Source organism: Anas platyrhynchos, chromosome 3 (assembly GCF_047663525.1).
Source record: "Anas platyrhynchos isolate ZD024472 breed Pekin duck chromosome 3, IASCAAS_PekinDuck_T2T, whole genome shotgun sequence".
In the NCBI taxonomy this organism is placed as follows: domain Eukaryota; kingdom Metazoa; phylum Chordata; class Aves; order Anseriformes; family Anatidae; genus Anas; species Anas platyrhynchos.
In genome coordinates this window covers 41,717,614-41,728,136 of record NC_092589.1, presented here as the reverse complement: position 1 = coordinate 41,728,136, position 10,523 = coordinate 41,717,614, and the positions used below count along the sequence as shown (strand labels likewise).

The window sequence follows — 10,523 nt, the reverse complement described above, 5'->3', positions numbered from 1 at the left end:
AAGATGAGTATAAAATGTGCTGTTGATTTTGTCCTGCTCTTTGTATTCTTTTCCAGTCATAAATGTACATTCTGTTGGGTTACTGGGCTACACAGTACTCAAAAGAAGAAAACTCCTGGAGCTGATACAATACCAGTCTTTGCTACTCTGCATTTACTTTGAAAATTCATTCAAATTATCCTGTTTGTTTTATAACTTCTACTCTATTTTCCTCATATAGCTACTTGAAAATTTATCATGTAATTTAAACCTATGCAATGCTTAGTCCTTATCAGATAATAATTTGGCATCTTTATGTCACAAATCTGATAAAAAATAAAGAAAGAACATATTGGAAGAACAAGTACAGTCATCTTGATGATCTTCATTTCCAAAAATTCAAATAGATGTGACACAGAAAGAAGTAAAAATTACCCAGCTAAATGAATACAAGTGAGCTCCCCTCCTCCCCCGCCTCAATATGTTTTAACTGTTTTGAATGCTTTAATTACTTGAATTATCAGTCTTCAGAAGTTTTTAAAGTATTCACGTTATAAGTTACCCTTCTTGCAGCAGAACTACAGGTAGCTATTGTGTGTATTGTGTTCCTATCTTGAATTCCTACAGCTTTCCAGAGATGTCAGATGGATTTGTGCAATTTCTATTTCCAGTGTTGACCATCAGATCCTGTGGTATCTCTTTCTCCAGTAGTCTGAGGGCTTCGGTCTCTTCTGCTAAAGAAAAAGCATTAGCAATCAGTCCATAAGTGAGGATTCTTCAGAATCTTTTAGGCATAACTTACTGAGTGCTTCTTCAGAGTTATCTTTCCCCTGCCACAGTGGATACCTGTCTCATGTAAATCCATATTCCCTAACCCCAGAAGCTTCTGCATCTCCATCCTCTCAGTAACCTCTACATGCACACGAGGGAGATGTTCTTGGTTCCCCTGCAAAATCCACCTCTTCCCCAGGCTAAGCAAACCTTTGTCCTCTCCTCAGAGAACAAGTGCTCCAGCCCTAGCTGTAGCAGCGGCCTCCACTGAACTTGTTTGTTGAACAGTTTATCAAAATCTTTCCTGCACTACTGGGGCCAGAACTGGCACAGGAACATGATGCAAAGACAGTTCATCGCTCCTCTGCCAGAGCAATGTCAGCCATTTTCCATGCTTCCTGGTCACCAATAGCTACCAGAGTGGCTTTGATCAAAATCAGGATGCAATGGTTGTATGTCCAGAGCTGACCAGAGACTATTTTTATGACAAGAACTGACAGCTCCCAGCCTTGTGTTAGGAATCGCACAGTGGTATGAATTCTAGGAGCTCTTTGATCTAAATGAGGTCTGCCTAAACATTCAAGCAAATCCAGCTTTTTTTTTTTTTTTTTTTTTTTTTGGGGGGGGGGGGGGAGGGTTACTACACTAGATATTGAAAAAATGTGCTGATCCTGCTTAGTTTGCAGAAAAGACTTTTTTTTGTTTTTCCCCTTGAACTTTCTCATTAAAATTTTTTCCCTTAAAAATAAAGAGGTAGAAGAAGATTAAAATATTCACTCCAAGCAAATCTCTAATACTTTTTGACCTCTAACCATAATACACAGGAAAAATGTTAGTTTTAAATAAAAATGCTTAGAATGGCTTAGAATGCTAGTGTAAAAATCACACTAAGTCCATCAGGTATTTTAAAAATATGGCAAAATAGCCATGGTTGTAATAAAAAATAGTTGCTACCATATGTGAAATAACTGTATAACACTCTTAGCATGCAAGTCTGTGTATTACCATTGTTTCAGTCTCACTGTATGGAAACTTCTCTACTTTTGATTCTCATTATGGGTGTGCGTACTGAGACAGAATAGGCCTTTGGGTGCTGTGAGAGAGGGTGTCTTGACAGTCTCCAAATCAACCTGGTATGTGAGTAAAATTGAGAATTCCTGTGGCCGTACAGGTAGTTGAAAGGCCATCCTGAAACTGTAATTACAGTGTAGGAAAATTTCAATAGATATGAAATTTAAATGAAATTGTGTTACTTCATGAGTAGAAATAAAAGAGCTAAAATGGTGGAGGGATCTTAATGAATGATTCATTCATTCTGAGCTGGGTGTTGCATAACAAAGACTTAGTCTTACAAATAAACCAGAGATGGTTGCTAAAGACAACACACATTTTACAAATAAGTAGAGGTAATTATTGCTAATAATAGTCAGTATTACTGTTAATCCCAAATAATAAATAAATAGTTCAGTCTCTCAAAAATCTGAAACTGAATTTAGACTTATATTAATGGGTTTCTAAAAAATAAACAAATGGGAGGAAAAATGGTTTCTTTTCATTATATTCCTGTTTAAGACTGAAATATGTTGTTACTGTTTTATCAGGAACCATGCTGTGGGGCCCTTTTCCTTTGTGAAATTCCCATTGAGGAGACTAACATGTAATGTAATAGGAGACTTTTACATTAAGGTAAAATAAAAAAAATACTTGACATGCATTTTAAAGCATCATGAAAAATAACAGCAACAACAGAGCACCGCTTTTCTGTTACTTTGCAAGTACTGATTAAGGGTCAGCATTATACAACATTTTATGACCTAGATTTTAAAAACAATCACTGTTATTTTTTGCTGCCCATCTTGCCACATAGTAACTGGGCTCCATGCTTCCCAGAGGGCTAAGTACTCCTGTCTTCCTTGCTTTGACTCAATGCTTTGTGTCAATGGGTTACTTTTTTTTTATTTTATATTTTATTTTTATTTTCATTTTCATTATTCTGGAGGTAATTTCATGATTTGAAGTGTGGGAGATATAGTATGGGAGCTGAACCATATAGCAAAAAAAATCTGTCCTTGGGCAGTCAGTGGGTATGTTTTAAATATTCAAATGTTAATTTCTTGTCTTCATTTTGATTGGCACATCCATTTAATTGTTCATATGCAATTTTCATAAATAATCTTCAATTAAATTTTCAATATTGAATAATATTTGTATAAAATATACAGTAGCATATTTATATTCAATAATACTTGTACAGTTTTGTATAGCTTTTCACAGAGTGTATGCATGTACGTACAGTGTACAGTGTATAGATCCATCTATCCAGATATATCCATCACACCTCTGTGTAATGAATACACAGGTAATACTGTGTGGTGTTGGGATTAAATTAAGAAATCAGGCTTCCTGAAAATGAAATATCCCCCACAGTGAAATAGTTCTCAAGGGAATAATCTCATACTTTATCCTTCCTACTAAAAAAGCAAAAAAAAAAAAAAAAAAAAAAAAAAAAAAAGCAAAAATCCAAGCAGTATAAAAAAAAAAAAAAAATGAAAAATGTTTAGTGGATTTGAAAATGATTCTAATTTTGGCAACCTTGGCAGGATTTTCAGTGGGACAATGAAAAGCTTTCCATGGGACTATAAATTAATCCTGGGAAACTCTTTCTGGTTTCAAAAGACTCTGTCATCCCACTCTGTACTTTGCATTTCCCTTCAGTCTTCATTGGGTACCCCCAGATGAAATCACAGCAATGACTCTGCTGCAGGCTGGCCTCTGACTTTCTAACAGAATGTGCCAGACAGGATAAAAAGCTACTCCTTCCCCCATCACCGTGAATGCAGGCCAATCAGTCAGTCAGATATCCCCGCAATGTGCCCTGCATGCCAGGCAAAGCTTTGAAACCTTCAGTCTAAGTGCTCTCTGCTTATGTCTTCCACTGAAAATGAAGTCATGTCTCTGGATACCATTTACAGCCCGGTGCAGTGGACACAAGGCTCATATTAGTGGTTCAAAGCTTTTGGAAAATACATCACAAAATACACAGGAAGTTGTTATTTTCTAGAGTTACTGTATATTCTTACATTATCCTGTTGTTCCATAGACTTATCCAAGTGAAAAAAAAAAAAAAAAAAAAAAAAAAAGTTTTGTAGTTGACAGGGTAGAATTTTTTAATTTGGAAAGTCTGAAAGTTACTCTGGTACTTCTTAGAAAAATAAAAATTTTCATTTACACCAAGAAAATCTTTGAGGATGAGTTATATTAATCCAAACTAGTTTTAAGCATGTGAAACTCCGGAGTTGCCCCCTCACATGCACTTTTACTATATGCATATGCATTGCATAGTAGTGACTTTGTAAAATTTTATATCCCTGTAAAGTCAGATTACTTTCTGACATTGCCTTACTAAATAAGGCCTGTGGTGCAAAGCCTGGAGAAGGAGGAGCTTTCTGTGGTTACCTTTTTGTGAACCTTGGGGAGTCTGCAACTCTGTTAAGAGATCCCCATTGACAGAAACTCTTTATGGAGGAGAAAGCTTGCCTTCATTTACTGGTGAATAAGCAGAAATGACAGTATAGGTCAGACCCTGTTGAATTTTGATATGTAGCAGCTTAGCATTTTAGTCAGATGCTGTTAAAATTTAAGTTTGCAGATAAAATGCAGTTGCTGCTGAGTAATATAAGAGCAGAAGAGTAGACCCAAACATCCTATGTTTCTGTCATTTCACTCTCCCCAGTAAATCTTTTTCGCTTTGCCCACAAGACTCTTCTGGTGTCAGAGGAGTTGCCTGTGTACCCAGGAGCCCAGCATTACTTGTTTTTCAGGCTTTCTAGGCGGGGCTTTAGACTTCCGTTATTTCATTTATTTGGGGAAGAAATCACTAATTAAACAGACAAGACCTGTTTTGTTGCTGTGAACAGCTGCAAAGGAGTTGTGCTATAAAGCTTAAAATCATTAAAAGAACATGTTTTTTTATGAATTCAGTGCAATAGGACAAACCTTTCTAACAAGGCTAGAGCTGGAGAATCTCTATATCTGACAGATGACAAAAAGTTGGGTCAGATCCTGTGTTCATTATTAGGCAAAATTTGCCAGTAAAATCAGAAGTGGTTTTGTTAGAGGACCTGGATTTTTCAGGATCGTACCTTGTATTTTAACATTTGTGAATTTGCACTGTATGCACACTTCATTTTTTAAATAAATATTGGCCAAAGCTAACATGTTCATATGTAGGGTTTGGATTGAAATCAAATTTGGAATATGTCAGAATATAGGGTTTTATATTGGCCCATCGGTTATTTTTACAGTTCCCAAGGCACAGTTCAGATTTTCAGAGACTGAAAGAGAGAAAAAAGAAAATTAGTATTAAGGAAGATTAATAGCAAATGGTTATAATATTAGAGCAGTTACAGAGTTAGAATATTGCCACTTGTAAAAACATTTTAAAGTGGGAAACATTTTACATCATTAGAGAAATATATTCAATACAGCTTTGAAGGGTATTGCTTGAAAAGAATTTCAGTAAAAATCACTAGAATGGCTGATGGGGCACAGAAAAAAAAAAAAGGCATTCAAGTTTACTAGCACCTGGAAGATCTTTTAAATGGATGATATACACTGTGGTTTGCAAAGAATGTGACACTGACACTTATCATTTAACTTATGATATAGTTAATGATAGCAAAATACACTTTGATACGTAACTAGGATTCCACTAAAAGAACATAAAAAGCAAACCCCACACTAGTAAGCAAAAATATGTATTTATAAATACTAATTTCACTAACAGAAGTTAGAGCAAAGACCTTTTGGATTTACTTTTAGGGTCTTCTGTTTACTGTATGTTTTAAAATAAAATAAAGATGCAAGTTCAATTAGGCAAAGGATGCTGTTTTCTTCAACAAATGGTGCTAGTAAAATTAGGAAGGTTGCTGGAAAATCCTTGATAGCCATCATTAAATGATGGATTTTAAAAATGAAATATTTTGATATATCACCAAAAAATATTCATGTAAAAAGATTGTTTTACAAAATACATTGCTGTTAGTTTGGAGCATGGCAAATTAAGATAAAGAATAGCATCACTGGGAGATTGGAAACTGTGCAGTAAGAGAACAGAGAAATAAAGTGTTAAATTTAAACATTTCAACAGATATACTCTTAATCAAGTAACACCTCACACAGACTAAGACACCTGAAATAACTATGGAGGTAGTATTGGTAATATCTGCAGCATTAATAGCCAAGGGGGAGAGAGAGAGAGAAAAAAAAAAAAAAAAAGAGGCTTCTTTTTTTCAGTGACTAGAGAAATATTGATACAGAAAATTAACATGAATGGGAAAGGGTTTTAGAAGAAAATAGTGGTGTGGTGTTTTTTTTTGTTTTGTTTTGTTTTTTGTTTTTTGTTTTTTTTTTTTTTTCTGTCCAGTATCTGCTCTCATACACTCGTTAATGTTTTAAGTGTAAAAAAAAAAGTGCCGTTCATTTCAGCATTTGTCGGGAAGTTGACTGAGTTTAAGTGTGGGAGAAAAGATAGACTTGTGGTTTTGTTTTTTTGTTTCCTGATCAGTCCTCGCCAGGATTAAACTCTCTAGCTGGCTTTAAATGGCTGCCTAGATTGTGATCAGAAACACTTCAGTAGTAGTGGAGTGCAAATAACTGCTGCTATAGAAACAAAGCCAGGGAGATGGCCACTGCCTGGTCCTGCAATGCCATATGCGCAGGACAGCATCCGGCTGGATCCATCAGGGCTACATTTAAGAAAAGGAAAAGGTCATGGAGGCTGCAGTGGGGAAGCCTTTCAACAGTGTATGGCTGCAGGAGGCAGGGAGGGATGAGGTAATCCTGCAAAGCAAACAGAGTTGGTTAAATAATGCCATGAAACTTCCAGTTCCCAACAATGGTCAGAGATCAAGCAGTGTTTGTATATACAGGGTTGAAGGTTAACCAGTAACTAAAGTCTTCCCTGATTGCCTCAGGTTTACATTTTCTCTGTCACTGATGTTTGCCAAGTGGGATTTTGTGAGATTAGAAAGAATACAGCTGGGCAAATGGGTATATTATAAGGCTTACCAAACAGAGTTAAAAAAGAGGACCACAGTGATACTGGTGCATGTTGTGAGTTCAGACCAGTTGGAGAGGCCTGGTGGGTCATGTAACAACTAAGGGCTGAATTCAGACAATTTTCAAGAGCTGAAAGACCACACTTCCCTCTCATTTCCTATTTCAAATTTGCAGCAGTACATAAGAATATTGCCATTCAAAGAAGGTACAAAGGGATTTTTTTTTTCTATTTTCTCCAGTGTACTCCCTGTGCCATTTGACAGCACTTTTCAGAATGTTAGTTTTAGTTCTTGCTTTCTTTAATATTCACATCCTTACTGAGAAGATCCTGATAATCAAAAAGCCGTGTAAATAGCTTCTCTCAGTGAACAATAGTAATGACAATAATAAAAAGCAGCAATGTAATTGTAATGGTTTTGCCTAGTAATTTTCAAAGAATTGATAGTGTAAGATTATTTCCTTTATAGAAATGCCCTCCTTTGACAATTTCTTCCTTTCCTTTCTTTCAGCCAAACAGAACTGTCCAATTTATCTCCATTCTTTACGTTTCTGCTTTTTCTAAAAGCTCTGAAGAGAGCTTAACAAATATTTATTGATGAGATATGTGATCTTGTTTCCATCATATTCGGCTGTTGAACTTAACTTCATTGCTGTTTACAAAAAGAATTATTTATATTAACCTAAATTTTGCTAAAGTAGAAATTGTTTCTGATACTAATAAATGTTCTGGCACTAACCACAGAAAAGACAATATTGAGATGTGTAAGCCTATTTCCTATTCCAGTATCTCCATGCATCCAGCACAGAGTTGCTCTTTTACTACAGTTGATAAGTAATAGTAAGGACTGGTAAAAAGGAGTGAGCTTTTGTAACCATTTCTTGCTCAAAAACTTCATACTCGGCAGACACTGAAAATAAATAAAATTTCTCATGTCTAGCGGCAAGAATTTTCTAAAGGCTGTCTCAGTGTGTTTAGCATGTAGCAGGATAGGTTTTAAGACAAACTACTGCTTAGATTAATTACTTTGCGTGAATAATACACAAGAATATTCCACAAAAATACTGACTCTCCTGTTATGACAACATAAATTTTTGCCTGTGATCTATTATATACATCACTGGAATACAACGTATTTACTTTTTAAAGCAAATTTGAGCAAATTAAAACTCTTAAGATTGTTTGCATTGCGATTGTATTAAAGGCAGAGAAATAAAATGAGAGTCAACAACAGAAGTTCAAACTAAACTGAACTCCTGAAGAGTGATTATTTCTTTCAAATATTGTATAGCATTTCTAAGGATCAAAGTCCTCCATACTAAAACATGCTGAACAATACTTTACCTTGGACTCTGTTACATCAATTGACCTAAGAGTAGCCAATTCTAGCTGTCAAAACTATCTTTAAATTCATTAAAATTCATATTTCACAATTCATATTTCACAGAGTTATTGACTTGTAGAACTGTGAGAATGTGCTAAATTGACAGCCATTAGGATTTTTCTTCCTGAACCCAAACTGAGCTAACCCTTACTTTTTGTAAGATTTGTTACTTCTTGTAGCATATGCTTTTGCACTTCTTAGGTCCTGTGGAAGCTAAAACTTGAATGAAACTAGATAGTAGGTACAGAAAAGGCTCATCACAGAGTCTGGATCTGAAATACACAGCTTCAATCTACAGTGGCAACTGAACTTTATAACAGTATCTCAGACTTAGTTTCATGCAACTTGTCAATGAATAATTTCGGCATTATAGGCTTCATTTCTGCAGCAAAGCTTTAAAGATAAGATTTTTTACCATTACATTTTATCTGAACCAGACTGTTCAAAAGCATCAAAAACACTTTTTGATGCATTTCCTTAAATTAAAAATATTTTATTCAAATATCTGCATTTCTGTTCACAATTAACGTTACATAGAAACATGTCCAGCCAGGTGTTTAAATCTCTCTTCTCCCTTGTGCTTCTGTAGAAATGGAGTGCAATCAGGACCTCACAAGACTGGTTTGAAAGTTTGTGTCATACTACTTCCAAAGAGCAAGAGACTTCGGGACATATTGCTGTTTCATACAATAACGTCCTCAAAAAGCTGGGCCTGTATCCAAAGTTTCCACCTAATTCTACTTTGCAACAAACCAGGAAAAAAATCAAGGACTTAAGAATTATAAGGTCAAAGTGCACCTATTGTAGCATTTTGTTTACCGACCCTCATACAATAGAAAGAGATAAGTAAGTGATTAAGGCATTTTTTTTTTAATTAAGGTAATTAAAACACTAATTATATCTTTCATCTTAAGAGTCTAATATATAGTCAGCAAAACAAAAGACAGAAAAGCAGCTAGGAAGTAAATATTTGTGCATGAGGGACTAAGTAAAGGTAATATTAAGTATTAGTTGACATTAGCTGTTGCTTACTGATGAAAGTTAATAGGCTGGATTCAAAAACAGCTTTCAGAACACTTCAGAATTACTTTTGGCATTGTCAAGAAATAAATAACTTTTCTTATGTACTCTTACCTTAGCAAAGGAGTACTACGGTTTCAGTGCTAACACAGTTGAGCACCTTCTTTTGTTCTTCAGGTAAAATTTGTACAGAAACAGCTAAATAGTTAAGATATTGAGACCATTGAGAAGGCAGTCACTTTTTCTCTATAGAATGTTTTAAAACATCTGAGCAAATTTAGCTGTACTTCTGTTGAAACTGTGACTGACAGCTTAATACAGTTGTAGTAAAGCTAATCAGTTTATCAATCCATGTTTATGCATTGTTGAATAAGTTTTTGATTATGGGATTTGTTATGAACTAGTCTTCCATAGGATCTCTTCTATGGGAATAAGTCAGCTGTGATCATTAGTATAGGCAAAGTTGCCTGAATACTATTAGCTAAATACTGGCCAACTTCTGGGAAAAAATATACTATGTCAGCAGATTTCATTATTAATTTATATTTTTGTGCTGATGATAGAAGAGTTAGAATTATATACATGAAAAATTGTTTATTTTAAGATTTTAGTGTTACAGTTCTTGGGAAAAAAAAAAAAAATCATACTTCTGAGGCTACTGATTAACACAATTCAAAGTAGTTCTTTGGGTGGTCAGGGAAGTTCGGTGTAAACATACAGTTTACCCAAAGGCTCTTACAGTGCTCCCTTTATGTTTTGTAAAACCACTGAAGAATGCTAAATCTCTTAATTCTAATCCAATTTGCAAAATGGTCCTGTAATCCCCTAGAACATGAACCATTTCTTTTAATGTGAACCATTATATAAGGTAACAGAAACCTGATTGCACTATGTAGGGAGGCAAGTGATTGGTTTCAGCTTTACTGTGAATCCAGAAGTGAGTTTAAAACAGTTTACAGATTCCATCTAGATAGCAAATGTTAATAAGTATATCAAGCAAACAATTCATAGGCTATTTTGAAGGGCCATCTGTAAAGTTATTGATACATTTTAGAAACTGTTCACATAAATAATCCCATTGTCTTTAATAGAAACAGTCATAAGAGTAAAGTGCTCTGCAGGCCCATGTGCCTGAGTCAACACAGGTAAAGCAGGAGGGATGTATGTGAGGAGCAGAGTATGTGCACTAGCTGCAGGCATGCAGTGACACAGTTGCCTCCTGCATTTTTTTCTCTTGCCTTCTCATTTCTATTGAAAATTTGGTTGGTTGTTGAAGTTTTTCTCTGTGAAAAAATCTGTGTTTTGAGGCAA

At 35.1% G+C, this 10,523-nt stretch overlaps 1 long non-coding RNA gene across 1 annotated transcript; it reads left to right on the top strand.

Annotated features, from left to right (window-relative positions):
* The first annotated feature begins 2,300 nt into the window (after nucleotides 1-2,300).
* LOC140002147 (uncharacterized) lies at nucleotides 2,301-8,989 on the top strand. The gene is made up of 2 exons (XR_011808247.1): nucleotides 2,301-2,436; nucleotides 8,782-8,989. It is a non-coding gene; the product is annotated as an uncharacterized lncRNA (long non-coding RNA).
* Nucleotides 8,990-10,523: the final 1,534 nt, after the last annotated feature.